This window comes from Pseudophryne corroboree, chromosome 4, assembly GCF_028390025.1.
Source record: "Pseudophryne corroboree isolate aPseCor3 chromosome 4, aPseCor3.hap2, whole genome shotgun sequence".
Lineage (NCBI taxonomy): Eukaryota > Metazoa > Chordata > Amphibia > Anura > Myobatrachidae > Pseudophryne > Pseudophryne corroboree.
Genome location: NC_086447.1, coordinates 29936165 through 29952802, shown reverse-complemented (window position 1 = coordinate 29952802; position 16638 = coordinate 29936165). Strand labels below are relative to the sequence as shown.

The 16638-nt window shown below is 37.9% G+C and overlaps 16 non-coding genes across 16 annotated transcripts; all 16 read left to right on the top strand.

The window, feature by feature from the left end:
• Positions 1 to 1393: 1393 nt before the first annotated feature.
• TRNAG-UCC (transfer RNA glycine (anticodon UCC)) lies at positions 1394 to 1465 on the top strand. Its single transcript has one exon. It is a non-coding gene; the product is annotated as a tRNA-Gly (tRNA).
• Positions 1466 to 2669: 1204 nt separating this feature from the next.
• TRNAG-UCC (transfer RNA glycine (anticodon UCC)) lies at positions 2670 to 2741 on the top strand. Its single transcript has one exon. It is a non-coding gene; the product is annotated as a tRNA-Gly (tRNA).
• A 928-nt stretch (positions 2742 to 3669) lies between these two features.
• On the top strand, positions 3670 to 3741 carry TRNAG-UCC (transfer RNA glycine (anticodon UCC)). The gene has a single exon. It is a non-coding gene; the product is annotated as a tRNA-Gly (tRNA).
• A 1204-nt stretch (positions 3742 to 4945) lies between these two features.
• Positions 4946 to 5017, top strand: TRNAG-UCC (transfer RNA glycine (anticodon UCC)). The gene has a single exon. It is a non-coding gene; the product is annotated as a tRNA-Gly (tRNA).
• A 1704-nt stretch (positions 5018 to 6721) lies between these two features.
• On the top strand, positions 6722 to 6793 carry TRNAG-UCC (transfer RNA glycine (anticodon UCC)). The gene has a single exon. It is a non-coding gene; the product is annotated as a tRNA-Gly (tRNA).
• A 1428-nt stretch (positions 6794 to 8221) lies between these two features.
• On the top strand, positions 8222 to 8293 carry TRNAG-UCC (transfer RNA glycine (anticodon UCC)). Its single transcript has one exon. It is a non-coding gene; the product is annotated as a tRNA-Gly (tRNA).
• A 428-nt stretch (positions 8294 to 8721) lies between these two features.
• TRNAG-UCC (transfer RNA glycine (anticodon UCC)) lies at positions 8722 to 8793 on the top strand. The gene has a single exon. It is a non-coding gene; the product is annotated as a tRNA-Gly (tRNA).
• A 428-nt stretch (positions 8794 to 9221) lies between these two features.
• Positions 9222 to 9293, top strand: TRNAG-UCC (transfer RNA glycine (anticodon UCC)). Its single transcript has one exon. It is a non-coding gene; the product is annotated as a tRNA-Gly (tRNA).
• A 1428-nt stretch (positions 9294 to 10721) lies between these two features.
• On the top strand, positions 10722 to 10793 carry TRNAG-UCC (transfer RNA glycine (anticodon UCC)). Its single transcript has one exon. It is a non-coding gene; the product is annotated as a tRNA-Gly (tRNA).
• A 428-nt stretch (positions 10794 to 11221) lies between these two features.
• On the top strand, positions 11222 to 11293 carry TRNAG-UCC (transfer RNA glycine (anticodon UCC)). The gene has a single exon. It is a non-coding gene; the product is annotated as a tRNA-Gly (tRNA).
• A 1066-nt stretch (positions 11294 to 12359) lies between these two features.
• TRNAG-UCC (transfer RNA glycine (anticodon UCC)) lies at positions 12360 to 12431 on the top strand. Its single transcript has one exon. It is a non-coding gene; the product is annotated as a tRNA-Gly (tRNA).
• A 428-nt stretch (positions 12432 to 12859) lies between these two features.
• On the top strand, positions 12860 to 12931 carry TRNAG-UCC (transfer RNA glycine (anticodon UCC)). Its single transcript has one exon. It is a non-coding gene; the product is annotated as a tRNA-Gly (tRNA).
• A 428-nt stretch (positions 12932 to 13359) lies between these two features.
• TRNAG-UCC (transfer RNA glycine (anticodon UCC)) lies at positions 13360 to 13431 on the top strand. The gene has a single exon. It is a non-coding gene; the product is annotated as a tRNA-Gly (tRNA).
• A 928-nt stretch (positions 13432 to 14359) lies between these two features.
• Positions 14360 to 14431, top strand: TRNAG-UCC (transfer RNA glycine (anticodon UCC)). The gene has a single exon. It is a non-coding gene; the product is annotated as a tRNA-Gly (tRNA).
• Positions 14432 to 15359: 928 nt separating this feature from the next.
• Positions 15360 to 15431, top strand: TRNAG-UCC (transfer RNA glycine (anticodon UCC)). The gene has a single exon. It is a non-coding gene; the product is annotated as a tRNA-Gly (tRNA).
• A 928-nt stretch (positions 15432 to 16359) lies between these two features.
• TRNAG-UCC (transfer RNA glycine (anticodon UCC)) lies at positions 16360 to 16431 on the top strand. Its single transcript has one exon. It is a non-coding gene; the product is annotated as a tRNA-Gly (tRNA).
• The last annotated feature ends 207 nt before the right edge of the window (positions 16432 to 16638 follow it).

The window sequence follows — 16638 nt, the reverse complement described above, 5'->3', positions numbered from 1 at the left end:
GTTGCTTAAAATATGCTCAGATGACAAGGTCCATAGAAAATGTTAAAAATCTTTGTAGAAATCATGATTCCTTCTTAGCAGATGACTTTTGATTCCACCACTGCCTGATTAAAGATTTGTAAATACATTTTACAAAGTTCACTGAGGTGCCATATGCAAGTAAATCGAAGGTCTTTTCTTTTCTCAGTTTTGATACCACTGTATGTCAGTTCAATGGTGCATAAAAACCTTAAGTATGGATGAGCCTAAATCTTGAATTGTGAATGTCATGCAATTTGCCAATTTTGTTTGAATATCTTCCACCAATGGTGCTACAGCGCAGGCTATAAATATCTTTCAAACAGTTGTTGTGATTTCCATATTGGCCACTATATGCAATCGAAATGAGCTCAAGCATTGGTGGTATAGTGGTGAGCATAGCTGCCTTCCAAGCAATTGACCCGGGTTTGATTCCCGGCCAATGCATCCTTTTCCTTATGTGCTGTTTTCGCACTTATAGTTGTTGCTTAAGATATGCTCAGATGACAAGGTCCATAGAAAATGTTAAAATCTTTGTAGAAATCATGATTCCTTCTTAGCAGATGACTTTTGATTCCACCACTGCCTGATTAAAGATTTGTAAATACATTTTACAAAGTTCACTGAGGTGCCATATGCAAGTAAATCAAAGGTCTTTTCTTTTCTCAGTTTTGATACCACTGTATATCAGTTCAGTGGTGCATAAAAACCTTAAGTATGGATGAGCCTAAATCTTGAATTGTGAATGTCATGCAATTTGCCAATTTTGTTTGAATATCTTCCACCAATGGTGCTACAGCGCAGGCTATAAATATCTTTCAAACAGTTGTTGTGATTTCCATATTGGCCACTATATGCATCGAAAAAGCGCTCAAGCATTGGTGGTATAGTGGTGAGCATAGCTGCCTTTCAAGCAATTGACTCGGGTTCGGTTCCCGGCCAATGCATCCTTTTCCTTATGTGCTGTTTTCGCACTTATAGTTGTTGCTTAAGATATGCTCAGATGACAAGGTCCATAGAAAATGTTAAAATCTTTGTAGAAATCATGATTCCTTCTTAGCAGATGACTTTTGATTCCACCACTGCCTGATTAAAGATTTGTAAATACATTTTACAAAGTTCACTGAGGTGCCATATGCAAGTAAATCGAAGGTCTTTTCTTTTCTCAGTTTTGATACCACTGTATGTCAGTTCAATGGTGCATAAAAACCTTAAGTATGGATGAGCCTAAATCTTGAATTGTGAATGTCATGCAATTTGCCAATTTTGTTTGAATATCTTCCACCAATGGTGCTACAGCGCAGGCTATAAATATCTTTCAAACAGTTGTTGTGATTTCCATATTGGCCACTATATGCAATCGAAATGACCTCAAGCATTGGTGGTATAGTGGTGAGCATAGCTGCCTTCCAAGCAGTTGACCCGGGTTTGATTCCCGGCCAATGCATCCTTTTCCTTATGTGCTGTTTTCGCACTTATAGTTGTTGCTTAAGATATGCTCAGATGACAAGGTCCATAGAAAATGTTAAAATCTTTGTAGAAATCATGATTCCTTCTTAGCAGATGACTTTTGATTCCACCACTGCCTGATTAAAGATTTGTAAATACATTTTACAAAGTTCACTGAGGTGCCATATGCAAGTAAATCAAAGGTCTTTTCTTTTCTCAGTTTTGATACCACTGTATATCAGTTCAGTGGTGCATAAAAACCTTAAGTATGGATGAGCCTAAATCTTGAATTGTGAATGTCATGCAATTTGCCAATTTTGTTTGAATATCTTCCACCAATGGTGCTACAGCGCAGGCTATAAATATCTTTCAAACAGTTGTTGTGATTTCCATATTGGCCACTATATGCATCGAAAAAGCGCTCAAGCATTGGTGGTATAGTGGTGAGCATAGCTGCCTTCCAAGCAATTGACTCGGGTTCTGTTCCCGGCCAATGCATCCTTTTCCTTATGTGCTGTTTTCGCACTTATAGTTGTTGCTTTAGATATGCTCAGATGACAAGGTCCATAGAAAATGTTAAAATCTTTGTAGAAATCATGATTCCTTCTTAGCAGATGACTTTTGATTCCACCACTGCATGATTAAAGATTTGTAAACACATTTTACAAAGTTCACTGAGGTGCCATATGCAAGTAAATCGAAGGTCTTTTCTTTTCTCAGTTTTGATACCACTGTATGTCAGTTCAATGGTGCATAAAAACCTTCAGTATGGATGAGCCTAAATCTTGAATTGTGAATGTCATGCAATTTGCCAATTTTGTTTGAATATCTTCCACCAATGGTGCTACAGCGCAGGCTATAAATATCTTTCAAACAGTTGTTGTGATTTCCATATTGGCCACTATATGCATTCGAAAAGAGCTCAAGCATTGGTGGTATAGTGGTGAGCATAGCTGCCTTCCAAGCTGTTGACCCGGGTTCTATTCCCGGCCAATGCATCCTTTTCCTTATGTGCTGTTTTCGCACTTATAGTTGTTGCTTAGGATATGCTCAGATGACAAGGTCCATAGAAAATGTTAAAATCTTTGTAGAAATCATGATTCCTTCTTAGCAGATGAGTTTTGATTCCACCACTGCATGATTAAATATTTGTGATTTGTGATTTCCATATTGGCCACTATATGCATTTGAAAAGTGCTCAAGCATTGGTGGTATAGTGGTGAGCATAGCTGCCTTCCAAGCAGTTGACCCGTGTTCGATTCCCGGCCAATGCATCCTTTTCCTTATGTGCTGTTTTCGCACTTATAGTTGTTGCTTAAGATATGCTCAGATGACAAGGTCCATAGAAAATGTTAAAATCTTTGTAGAAATCATGATTCCTTCTTAGCAGATGACTTTTGATTCCACCACTGCCTGATTAAAGATTTGTAAACACATTTTACAAAGTTCACTGAGGTGCCATATGCAAGTAAATCGAAGGTCTTTTGTTTTCTCAGTTTTGATACCACTGTATGTCAGTTCATTGGTGCATAAAAACCTTAAGTATGGATGAGCCTAAATCTTGAATTGTGAATGTCATGCAATTTGCCAATTTTGTTTGAATATCTTCCACCAATGGTGCTACAGCGCAGGCTATAAATATCTTTCAAACAGTTGTTGTGATTTCCATATTGGCCACTATATGCAATCGAAAAGAGCTCAAGCATTGGTGGTATAGTGGTGAGCATAGCTGCCTTCCAAACAGTTGACCCGGGTTCGATTCCCGGGCAATGCATCCTTTTCCTTATGTGCTGTTTTCGCACTTATAGTTGTTGCTTAAGATATGCTCAGATGACAAGGTCCATAGAAAATGTTAAAATCTTTGTAGAAATCATGATTCCTTCTTAGCAGATGACTTTTGATTCCACCACTGCCTGATTAAAGATTTGTAAATACATTTTACAAAGTTCACTGAGGTGCCATATGCAAGTAAATCAAAGGTCTTTTCTTTTCTCAGTTTTGATACCACTGTATATCAGTTCAGTGGTGCATAAAAACCTTAAGTATGGATGAGCCTAAATCTTGAATTGTGAATGTCATGCAATTTGCCAATTTTGTTTGAATATCTTCCACCAATGGTGCTACAGCGCAGGCTATAAATATCTTTCAAACAGTTGTTGTGATTTCCATATTGGCCACTATATGCAATCGAAATGACCTCAAGCATTGGTGGTATAGTGGTGAGCATAGCTGCCTTCCAAGCAGTTGACCCGGGTTTGATTCCCGGCCAATGCATCCTTTTCCTTACGTGCTGTTTTCGCACTTATAGTTGTTGCTTAAGATATGCTCAGATGACAAGGTCCATAGAAAATGTTAAAATCTTTGTAGAAATCATGATTCCTTCTTAGCAGATGACTTTTGATTCCACCACTGCCTGATTAAAGATTTGTAAATACATTTTACAAAGTTCACTGAGGTGCCATATGCAAGTAAATCAAAGGTCTTTTCTTTTCTCAGTTTTGATACCACTGTATATCAGTTCAGTGGTGCATAAAAACCTTAAGTATGGATGAGCCTAAATCTTGAATTGTGAATGTCATGCAATTTGCCAATTTTGTTTGAATATCTTCCACCAATGGTGCTACAGCGCAGGCTATAAATATCTTTCAAACAGTTGTTGTGATTTCCATATTGGCCACTATATGCATCGAAAAAGCGCTCAAGCATTGGTGGTATAGTGGTGAGCATAGCTGCCATCCAAGCAATTGACTCGGGTTCTGTTCCCGGCCAATGCATCCTTTTCCTTATGTGCTGTTTTCGCACTTATAGTTGTTGCTTTAGATATGCTCAGATGACAAGGTCCATAGATAATGTTAAAATCTTTGTAGAAATCATGATTCCTTCTTAGCAGATGACTTTTGATTCCACCACTGCATGATTAAAGATTTGTAAACACATTTTACAAAGTTCACTGAGGTGCCATATGCAAGTAAATCGAAGGTCTTTTCTTTTCTCAGTTTTGATACCACTGTATGTCAGTTCAATGGTGCATAAAAACCTTCAGTATGGATGAGCCTAAATCTTGAATTGTGAATGTCATGCAATTTGCCAATTTTGTTTGAATATCTTCCACCAATGGTGCTACAGCGCAGGCTATAAATATCTTTCAAACAGTTGTTGTGATTTCCATATTGGCCACTATATGCATTCGAAAAGAGCTCAAGCATTGGTGGTATAGTGGTGAGCATAGCTGCCTTCCAAGCTGTTGACCCGGGTTCTATTCCCGGCCAATGCATCCTTTTCCTTATGTGCTGTTTTCGCACTTATAGTTGTTGCTTAAGATATGCTCAGATGACAAGGTCCATAGAAAATGTTAAAATCTTTGTAGAAATCATGATTCCTTCTTAGCAGATGAGTTTTGATTCCACCACTGCATGATTAAATATTTGTGATTTGTGATTTCCATATTGGCCACTATATGCATTTGAAAAGTGCTCAAGCATTGGTGGTATAGTGGTGAGCATAGCTGTCTTCCAAGCAGTTGACCCGGGTTCGATTCCCGGCCAATGCATCCTTTTCCTTATGTGCTGTTTTCGCACTTATAGTTGTTGCTTAAGATATGCTCAGATGACAAGGTCCATAGAAAATGTTAAAATCTTTGTAGAAATCATGATTCCTTCTTAGCAGATGACTTTTGATTCCACCACTGCCTGATTAAAGATTTGTAAACACATTTTACAAAGTTCACTGAGGTGCCATATGCAAGTAAATCGAAGGTCTTTTGTTTTCTCAGTTTTGATACCACTGTATGTCAGTTCATTGGTGCATAAAAACCTTAAGTATGGATGAGCCTAAATCTTGAATTGTGAATGTCATGCAATTTGCCAATTTTGTTTGAATATCTTCCACCAATGGTGCTACAGCGCAGGCTATAAATATCTTTCAAACAGTTGTTGTGATTTCCATATTGGCCACTATATGCAATCGAAAAGAGCTCAAGCATTGGTGGTATAGTGGTGAGCATAGCTGCCTTCCAAACAGTTGACCCGGGTTCGATTCCCGGGCAATGCATCCTTTTCCTTATGTGCTGTTTTCGCACTTATAGTTGTTGCTTAAGATATGCTCAGATGACAAGGTCCATAGAAAATGTTAAAATCTTTGCAGAAATCATGATTCCTTCTTAGCAGATGACTTTTGATTCCACCACTGCCTGATTAAAGATTTGTAAATACATTTTACAAAGTTCACTGAGGTGCCATATGCAAGTAAATCAAAGGTCTTTTCTTTTCTCAGTTTTGATACCACTGTATATCAGTTCAGTGGTGCATAAAAACCTTAAGTATGGATGAGCCTAAATCTTGAATTGTGAATGTCATGCAATTTGCCAATTTTGTTTGAATATCTTCCACCAATGGTGCTACAGCGCAGGCTATAAATATCTTTCAAACAGTTGTTGTGATTTCCATATTGGCCACTATTTGCATCGAAAAAGTGCTCAAGCATTGGTGGTATAGTGGTGAGCATAGCTGCCTTCCAAGCAATTGACTCGGGTTCTGTTCCCGGCCAATGCATCCTTTTCCTTATGTGCTGTTTTCGCACTTATAGTTGTTGCTTTAGATATGCTCAGATGACAAGGTCCATAGAAAATGTTAAAATCTTTGTAGAAATCATGATTCCTTCTTAGCAGATGACTTTTGATTCCACCACTGCCTGATTAAAGATTTGTAAACACATTTTACAAAGTTCACTGAGGTGCCATATGCAAGTAAATCGAAGGTCTTTTCTTTTCTCAGTTTTGATACCACTGTATGTCAGTTCAATGGTGCATAAAAACCTTCAGTATGGATGAGCCTAAATCTTGAATTGTGAATGTCATGCAATTTGCCAATTTTGTTTGAATATCTTCCACCAATGGTGCTACAGCGCAGGCTATAAATATCTTTCAAACAGTTGTTGTGATTTCCATATTGGCCACTATATGCATTCGAAAAGAGCTCAAGCATTGGTGTTATAGTGGTGAGCATAGCTGCCTTCCAAGCTGTTGACCCGGGTTCTATTCCCGGCCAATGCATCCTTTTCCTTATGTGCTGTTTTCGCACTTATAGTTGTTGCTTAAGATATGCTCAGATGACAAGGTCCATAGAAAATGTTAAAATCTTTGTAGAAATCATGATTCCTTCTTAGCAGATGAGTTTTGATTCCACCACTGCATGATTAAATATTTGTGATTTGTGATTTCCATATTGGCCACTATATGCATCTGAAAAGTGCTCAAGCATTGGTGGTATAGTGGTGAGCATAGCTGCCTTCCAAGCAGTTGACCCGGGTTCGATTCCCGGCCAATGCATCCTTTTCCTTATGTGCTGTTTTCGCACTTATAGTTGTTGCTTAAGATATGCTCAGATGACAAGGTCCATAGAAAATGTTAAAATCTTTGTAGAAATCATGATTCCTTCTTAGCAGATGACTTTTGATTCCACCACTGCCTGATTAAAGATTTGTAAACACATTTTACAAAGTTCACTGAGGTGCCATATGCAAGTAAATCGAAGGTCTTTTGTTTTCTCAGTTTTGATACCACTGTATGTCAGTTCATTGGTGCATAAAAACCTTAAGTATGGATGAGCCTAAATCTTGAATTGTGAATGTCATGCAATTTGCCAATTTTGTTTGAATATCTTCCACCAATGGTGCTACAGCGCAGGCTATAAATATCTTTCAAACAGTTGTTGTGATTTCCATATTGGCCACTATATGCAATCGAAAAGAGCTCAAGCATTGGTGGTATAGTGGTGAGCATAGCTGCCTTCCAAACAGTTGACCCGGGTTCGATTCCCGGGCAATGCATCCTTTTCCTTATGTGCTGTTTTCGCACTTATAGTTGTTGCTTAAGATATGCTCAGATGACAAGGTCCATAGAAAATGTTAAAATCTTTGTAGAAATCATGATTCCTTCTTAGCAGATGACTTTTGATTCCAGAACTGCCTGATTAAAGATTTGTAAATACATTTTACAAAGTTCACTGAGGTGCCATATGCAAGTAAATCAAAGGTCTTTTCTTTTCTCAGTTTTGATACCACTGTATATCAGTTCAATGGTGCATAAAAATCTTAAGTATGGATGAGCCTAAATCTTGAATTGTGAATGTCATGCAATTTGCCAATTTTGTTTGAATATCTTCCACCAATGGTGCTACAGCGCAGGCTATAAATATCTTTCAAACAGTTGTTGTGATTTCCATATTGGCCACTATATGCATCGAAAAAGCGCTCAAGCATTGGTGGTATAGTGGTGAGCATAGCTGCCTACCAAGCAATTGACTCGGGTTCGATTCCCGGACAATGCATCCTTTTCCTTATGTGCTGTTTTCGCACTTATAGTTGTTGCTTAAGATATGCTCAGATGACAAGGTCCATAGAAAATGTTAAAATCTTTGTAGAAATCATGATTCCTTCTTAGCAGATGACTTTTGATTCCACCACTGCCTGATTAAAGATTTGTAAATACATTTTACAAAGTTCACTGAGGTGCCATATGCAAGTAAATCGAAGGTCTTTTCTTTTCTCAGTTTTGATACCACTGTATATCAGTTCAATGGTGCATAAAAACCTTAAGTATGGATGAGCCTAAATCTTGAATTGTGAATGTCATGCAATTTGCCAATTTTGTTTGAATATCTACCACCAATGGTGCTACAGCGCAGGCTATAAAAATCTTTCAAACAGTTGTTGTGATTTCCATATTGGCCACTATATGCATTTGAAAAGCGCTCAAGCATTGGTGGTATAGTGGTGAGCATAGCTGCCTTCCAAGCAGTTGACCCGGGTTCGATTCCCGGCCAATGCATCCTTTTCCTTATGTGCTGTTTTCGCACTTATAGTTGTTGCTTAAGATATGCTCAGATGACAAGGTCCATAGAAAATGTTAAAATCTTTGTAGAAATCATGATTCCTTCTTAGCAGATGACTTTTGATTCCACCACTGCATGATTAAAGATTTGTAAACACATTTTACAAAGTTCACAGAGGTGCCATATGCAAGTACATCAAAGGTCTTTTCTTTTCTCAGTTTTGATACCACTGTATATCAGTTCAATGGTGCATAAAAACCATAAGTATGGATGAGCCTAAATCTTGAATTGTGAATGTCATGCAATTTGCCAATTTTGTTTGAATATCTACCACCAATGGTGCTACAGCGCAGGCTATAAAAATCTTTCAAACAGTTGTTGTGATTTCCATATTGGCCACTATATGCATTTGAAAAGTGCTCAAGCATTGGTGATATAGTGGTGAGCATAGCTGCCTTCCAAGCAGTTGACGCGGGTTCGATTCCCGACCAATGCATCCTTTTCCTTATGTGCTGTTTTCGCACTTATAGTTGTTGCTTAAGATATGCTCAGATGACAAGGTCCATAGAAAATGTTAAAATATTTGTAGAAATCATGATTCTTTCTTAGCAGATGACTTTTGATTCCACCACTGCCTGATTAAAGATTTGTAAATACATTTTACAAAGTTCACTGAGGTGCCATATGCAAGTAAATCGAAGGTCTTTTCTTTTCTCAGTTTTGATACCACTGTATATCAGTTCAATGGTGCATAAAAACCTTAAGTATGGATGAGCCTAAATCTTGAATTGTGAATGTCATGCAATTTGCCAATTTTGTTTGAATATCTTCCACCAATGGTGCTACAGCGCAGGCTATAAATATCTTTCAAACAGTTGTTGTGATTTCCATATTGGCCACTATATGTAATCGAAAATAGCTCAAGCATTGGTGGTATAGTGGTGAGCATAGCTGCCTTCCAAGCAGTTGACCCGGGTTCGATTCCCGGCCAATGCATCCTTTTCCTTATGTGCTGTTTTCGCACTTATAGTTGTTGCTTAAGATATGCTCAGATGACAAGGTCCATAGAAAATGTTCAAATCTTTGTAGAAATCATGATTCCTTCTTAGCAGATGACTTTTGATTCCACCACTGCATGATTAAAGATTTGTAAACACATTTTACAAAGTTCACAGAGGTGCCATATGCAAGTACATCAAAGGTCTTTTCTTTTCTCAGTTTTGATACCACTGTATATCAGTTCAATGGTGCATAAAAACCTTAAGTATGGATGAGCCTAAATCTTGAATTGTGAATGTCATGCAATTTGCCAATTTTGTTTGAATATCTACCACCATTGGTGCTACAGCGCAGGCTATAAATATCTTTCAAACAGTTGTTGTGATTTCCATATTGGCCACTATATGCATTTGAAAAGTGCTCAAGCATTGGTGATATAGTGGTGAGCATAGCTGCCTTCCAAGCAGTTGACCCGGGGTCGATTCCCAGCCAATGCATCCTTTTCCTTATGTGCTGTTTTCGCACTTATAGTTGTTGCTTAAGATATGCTCAGATGACAAGGTCCATAGAAAATGTTCAAATCTTTGTAGAAATCATGATTCCTTCTTAGCAGATGACTTTTGATTCCACCACTGCATGATTAAAGATTTGTAAACACATTTTACAAAGTTCACAGAGGTGCCATATGCAAGTACATCAAAGGTCTTTTCTTTTCTCAGTTTTGATACCACTGTATATCAGTTCAATGGTGCATAAAAACCTTAAGTATGGATGAGCCTAAATCTTGAATTGTGAATGTCATGCAATTTGCCAATTTTGTTTGAATATCTACCACCATTGGTGCTACAGCGCAGGCTATAAATATCTTTCAAACAGTTGTTGTGATTTCCATATTGGCCACTATATGCATTTGAAAAGTGCTCAAGCATTGGTGATATAGTGGTGAGCATAGCTGCCTTCCAAGCAGTTGACCCGGGGTCGATTCCCAGCCAATGCATCCTTTTCCTTATGTGCTGTTTTCGCACTTATAGTTGTTGCTTAAGATATGCTCAGATGACAAGGTCCATAGAAAATGTTAAAATCTTTGTAGAAATCATGATTCCTTCTTAGCAGATGACTTTTGATTCCACCACTGCCTGATTAAAGATTTGTAAATACATTTTACAAAGTTCACTGAGGTGCCATATGCAAGTAAATCGAAGGTCTTTTCTTTTCTCAGTTTTGATACCACTGTATGTAAGTTCATTGGTGCACAAAAACCTTAAGTATGGATGAGCCTAAATCTTGAATTGTGAATGTCATGCAATTTGCCAATTTTGTTTGAATATCTTCCACCAATGGTGCTACAGCGCAGGCTATAAATATCTTTCAAACAGTTGTTGTGATTTCCATATTGGCCACTATATGCATTCGAAAAGAACTCAAGCATTGGTGGTATAGTGGTGAGCATAGCTGCCTTCCAAGCAGTTGACCCGGGTTCTATTCCCGGCCAATGCATCCTTTTCCTTATGTGCTGTTTTCGCACTTATAGTTGTTGCTTAAGATATGCTCAGATGACAAGGTCCATAGAAAATGTTAAAATCTTTGTAGAAATCATGATTCCTTCTTAGCAGATGAGTTTTGATTCCACCACTGCATGATTAAAGATTTGTAAACACATTTTACAAAGTTCACTGAGGTGCCATATGCAAGTACATCAAAGGTCTTTTCGTTTCTCAGTTTTGATACCACTGTATATCAGTTCAATGGTGCATAAAAACCTTAAGTATGGATGAGCCTAAATCTTGAATTGTGAATGTCATGCAATTTGCCAATTTTGTTTGAATATCTACCACCAATGGTGCTACAGCGCAGGCTATAAAAATCTTTCAAACAGTTGTTGTGATTTCCATATTGGCCACTATATGCATTTGAAAAGTGCTCAAGCATTGGTGGTATAGTGGTGAGCATAGCTGCCTTCCAAGCAGTTGACCCGGGTTCGATTCCCTGCCAATGCATCCTTTTCCTTATGTGCTGTTTTCGCACTTATAGTTGTTGCTTAAGATATGCTCAGATGACAAGGTCCATAGAAAATGTTAAAATCTTTGTAGAAATCATGATTCCTTCTTAGCAGATGACTTTTGATTCCACCACTGCCTGATTAAAGATTTGTAAATACATTTTACATAAATCACTGAGGTGCCATATGCAAGTAAATCGAAGGTCTTTTCTTTTCTCAGTTTTGATACCACTGTATATCAGTTCAATGGTGCATAAAAACCTTAAGTATGGATGAGCCTAAATCTTGAATTGTGAATGTCATGCAATTTGCCAATTTTGTTTGAATATCTTCCACCAATGGTGCTACAGCGCAGGCTATAAATATCTTTCAAACAGTTGTTGTGATTTCCATATTGGCCACTATATGCATTTGAAAATAGCTCAAGCATTGGTGGTATAGTGGTGTGCATAGCTGCCTTCCAAGCTGTTGACCCGGGTTCGATTCCTGGCCAATGCATCCTTTTCCTTATGTGCTGTTTTCGCACTTATAGTTGTTGCTTAAGATATGCTCAGATGACAAGGTCCATTGGTGGTATAGTGGTGAGCATAGCTGCCTTCCAAGCAGTTGACCTGGGTTCGATTCCCGGCCAATGCATCCTTTTCCTTATGTGCTGTTTTCGCACTTATAGTTGTTGCTTAAGATATGCTCAGATGACAAGGTCCATAGAAAATGTTAAAATCTTTGTAGAAATCATGATTCCTTCTTAGCAGATGACTTTTGATTCCACCACTGCCTGATTAAAGATTTGTAAATACATTTTACAAAGTTCACTGAGGTGCCATATGCAAGTAAATCGAAGGTCTTTTCTTTTCTCAGTTTTGATACCACTGTATATCAGTTCAATGGTGCATAAAAACCTTAAGTATGGATGAGCCTAAATCTTGAATTGTGAATGTCATGCAATTTGCCAATTTTGTTTGAATATCTACCACCAATGGTGCTACAGCGCAGGCTATAAAAATCTTTCAAACAGTTGTTGTGATTTCCATATTGGCCACTATATGCATTTGAAAAATGCTCAAGCATTGGTGGTATAGTGGTGAGCATAGCTGCCTTCCAAGCAGTTGACCCGGGTTCGATTCCCGGCCAATGCATCCTTTTCCTTATGTGCTGTTTTCGCACTTATAGTTGTTGCTTAAGATATGCTCAGATGACAAGGTCCATAGAAAATGTTAAAATCTTTGTAGAAATCATGATTCCTTCTTAGCAGATGAGTTTTGATTCCACCACTGCATGATTAAAGATTTGTAAACACATTTTACAAAGTTCACAGAGGTGCCATATGCAAGTACATCAAAGGTCTTTTCTTTTCTCAGTTTTGATACCACTGTATATCAGTTCAATGGTGCATAAAAACCTTAAGTATGGATGAGCCTAAATCTTGAATTGTGAATGTCATGCAATTTGCCAATTTTGTTTGAATATCTACCACCAATGGTGCTACAGCGCAGGCTATAAAAATCTTTCAAACAGTTGTTGTGATTTCCATATTGGCCACTATATGCATTTGAAAATTGCTCAAGCATTGGTGGTATAGTGGTGAGCATAGCTGCCTTCCAAGCAGTTGACCCGGGTTCGATTCCCGGCCAATGCATCCTTTTCCTTATGTGCTGTTTTCGCACTTATAGTTGTTGCTTAAGATATGCTCAGAAGACAAGGTCCATAGAAAATGTTAAAATCTTTGTAGAAATCATGATTCCTTCTTAGCAGATGACTTTTGATTCCACCACTGCCTGATTAAAGATTTGTAAATACATTTTACAAAGTTCACTGAGGTGCCATATGCAAGTAAATCGAAGGTCTTTTCTTTTCTCAGTTTTGATACCACTGTATATCAGTTCAATGGTGCATAAAAACCTTAAGTATGGATGAGCCTAAATCTTGAATTGTGAATGTCATGCAATTTGCCAATTTTGTTTGAATATCTTCCACCAATGGTGCTACAGCGCAGGCTATAAATATCTTTCAAACAGTTGTTGTGATTTCCATATTGGCCACTATATGTAATCGAAAAGAGCTCAAGCATTGGTGGTATAGTGGTGAGCATAGCTGCCTTCCAAGCAGTTGACCCGGGTTCGATTCCCGGCCAATGCATCCTTTTCCGTATGTGCTGTTTTCGCACTTATAGTTGTTGCTTAAGATATGCTCAGATGACAAGGTCCATAGAAAATGTTCAAATCTTTGTAGAAATCATGATTCCTTCTTAGCAGATGACTTTTGATTCCACCATTGCATGATTAAAGATTTGTAAACACATTTTACAAAGTTCACAGAGGTGCCATATGCAAGTACATCAAAGGTCTTTTCTTTTCTCAGTTTTGATACCACTGTATATCAGTTCAATGGTGCATAAAAACCTTAAGTATGGATGAGCCTAAATCTTGAATTGTGAATGTCATGCAATTTGCCAATTTTGTTTGAATATCTACCACCATTGGTGCTACAGCGCAGGCTATAAATATCTTTCAAACAGTTGTTGTGATTTCCATATTGGCCACTATATGCATTTGAAAAGTGCTCAAGCATTGGTGATATAGTGGTGAGCATAGCTGCCTTCCAAGCAGTTGACCCGGGGTCGATTCCCAGCCAATGCATCCTTTTCCTTATGTGCTGTTTTCGCACTTATAGTTGTTGCTTAAGATATGCTCAGATGACAAGGTCCATAGAAAATGTTAAAATCTTTGTAGAAATCATGATTCCTTCTTAGCAGATGACTTTTGATTCCACCACTGCCTGATTAAAGATTTGTAAATACATTTTACAAAGTTCACTGAGGTGCCATATGCAAGTAAATCGAAGGTCTTTTCTTTTCTCAGTTTTGATACCACTGTATGTAAGTTCATTGGTGCATAAAAACCTTAAGTATGGATGAGCCTAAATCTTGAATTGTGAATGTCATGCAATTTGCCAATTTTGTTTGAATATCTTCCACCAATGGTGCTACAGCGCAGGCTATAAATATCTTTCAAACAGTTGTTGTGATTTCCATATTGGCCACTATATGCATTCGAAAAGAACTCAAGCATTGGTGGTATAGTGGTGAGCATAGCTGCCTTCCAAGCAGTTGACCCGGGTTCGATTCCCGGCCAATGCATCCTTTTCCTTATGTGCTGTTTTCGCACATATAGTTGTTGCTTAAGATATGCTCAGATGACAAGGTCCATAGAAAATGTTAAAATCTTTGTAGAAATCATGATTCCTTCTTAGCAGATGAGTTTTGATTCCACCACTGCATGATTAAAGATTTGTAAACACATTTTACAAAGTTCACTGAGGTGCCATATGCAAGTACATCAAAGGTCTTTTCGTTTCTCAGTTTTGATACCACTGTATATCAGTTCAATGGTGCATAAAAACCTTAAGTATGGATGAGCCTAAATCTTGAATTGTGAATGTCATGCAATTTGCCAATTTTGTTTGAATATCTACCACCAATGGTGCTACAGCGCAGGCTATAAAAATCTTTCAAACAGTTGTTGTGATTTCCATATTGGCCACTATATGCATTTGAAAAGTGCTCAAGCATTGGTGGTATAGTGGTGAGCATAGCTGCCTTCCAAGCAATTGACCCGGCTTCGATTCCCGGCCAATGCATCCTTTTCCTTATGTGCTGTTTTCGCACTTATAGTTGTTGCTTAAGATATGCTCAGATGACAAGGTCCATAGAAAATGTTAAAATCTTTGTAGAAATCATGATTCCTTCTTAGCAGATGACTTTTGATTCCACCACTGCCTGATTAAAGATTTGTAAATACATTTTACAAAAATCACTGAGGTGCCATATGCAAGTAAATCGAAGGTCTTTTCTTTTCTCAGTTTTGATACCACTGTATATCAGTTCAATGGTGCATAAAAACCTTAAGTATGGATGAGCCTAAATCTTGAATTGTGAATGTCATGCAATTTGCCAATTTTGTTTGAATATCTTCCACCAATGGTGCAACAGCGCAGGCTATAAATATCTTTCAAACAGTTGTTGTGATTTCCATATTGGCCACTATATGCATTTGAAAAGAGCTCAAGCATTGGTGGTATAGTGGTGTGCATAGCTGCCTTCCAAGCTGTTGACCCGGGTTCGATTCCCGGCCAATGCATCCTTTTCCTTATGTGCTGTTTTCGCACTTATAGTTGTTGCTTAAGATATGCTCAGATGACAAGGTCCATAGAAAATGTTAAAATCTTTGTAGAAATCATTATTCATTCTTAGCAGATGACTTTTGATTCCACCACTGCCTGATTAAAGATTTGTAAATACATTTTACAAAGTTCACTGAGGTGCCATATGCAAGTAAAACGAAGGTCTTTTCTATTCTCAGTTTTTATACCACTGTATATCAGTTCAATGGTGCATAAAAACCTTAAGTATGGATGAGCCTAAATCTTGAATTGTGAATGTCATGCAATTTGCCAATTTTGTTTGAATATCTTCCACGAATGGTGCTACAGCGCAGGCTATAAATATCTTTCAAACAGTTGTTGTGATTTCCATATTGGCCACTATATGCATCGAAAAAGCGCTCAAGCATTGGTGGTATAGTGGTGAGCATAGCTGCCTACCAAGCAATTGACTCGGGTTCGATTCCCGGACAATGCATCCTTTTCCTTATGTGCTGTTTTCGCACTTATAGTTGTTGCTTAAGATATGCTCAGATGACAAGGTCCATAGAAAATGTTAAAATCTTTGTAGAAATCATGATTCCTTCTTAGCAGATGACTTTTGATTTCACCACTGCATGATTAAAGATTTGTAAACACATTTTACAAAGTTCACTGAGGTGCCATATGCAAGTACATCAAAGGTCTTTTCTTTTCTCAGTTTTGATACCACTGTATATCAGTTCAATGGTGCATAAAAACCTTAAGTATGGATGAGCCTAAATCTTGAATTGTGAATGTCATGCAATTTGCCAATTTTGTTTGAATATCTACCACCAATGGTGCTACAGCGCAGGCTATAAAAATCTTTCAAACAGTTGTTGTGATTTCCATATTGGCCACTATATGCATTTGAAAAGTGCTCAAGCATTGGTGGTATAGTGGTGAGCATAGCTGCCTTCCAAGCAGTTGACCCGGGTTCGATTCCCGGCCAATGCATCCTTTTCCTTATGTGCTGTTTTCGCACTTATAGTTGTTGCTTAAGATATGCTCAGATGACAAGGTCCATAGAAAATGTTAAAATCTTTGTAGAAATCATGATTCCTTCTTAGCAGATGACTTTTGATTCCACCACTGCCTGATTAAAGATTTGTAAATACATTTTACAAAGTTCACTGAGGTGCCATATGCAAGTACATCAAAGGT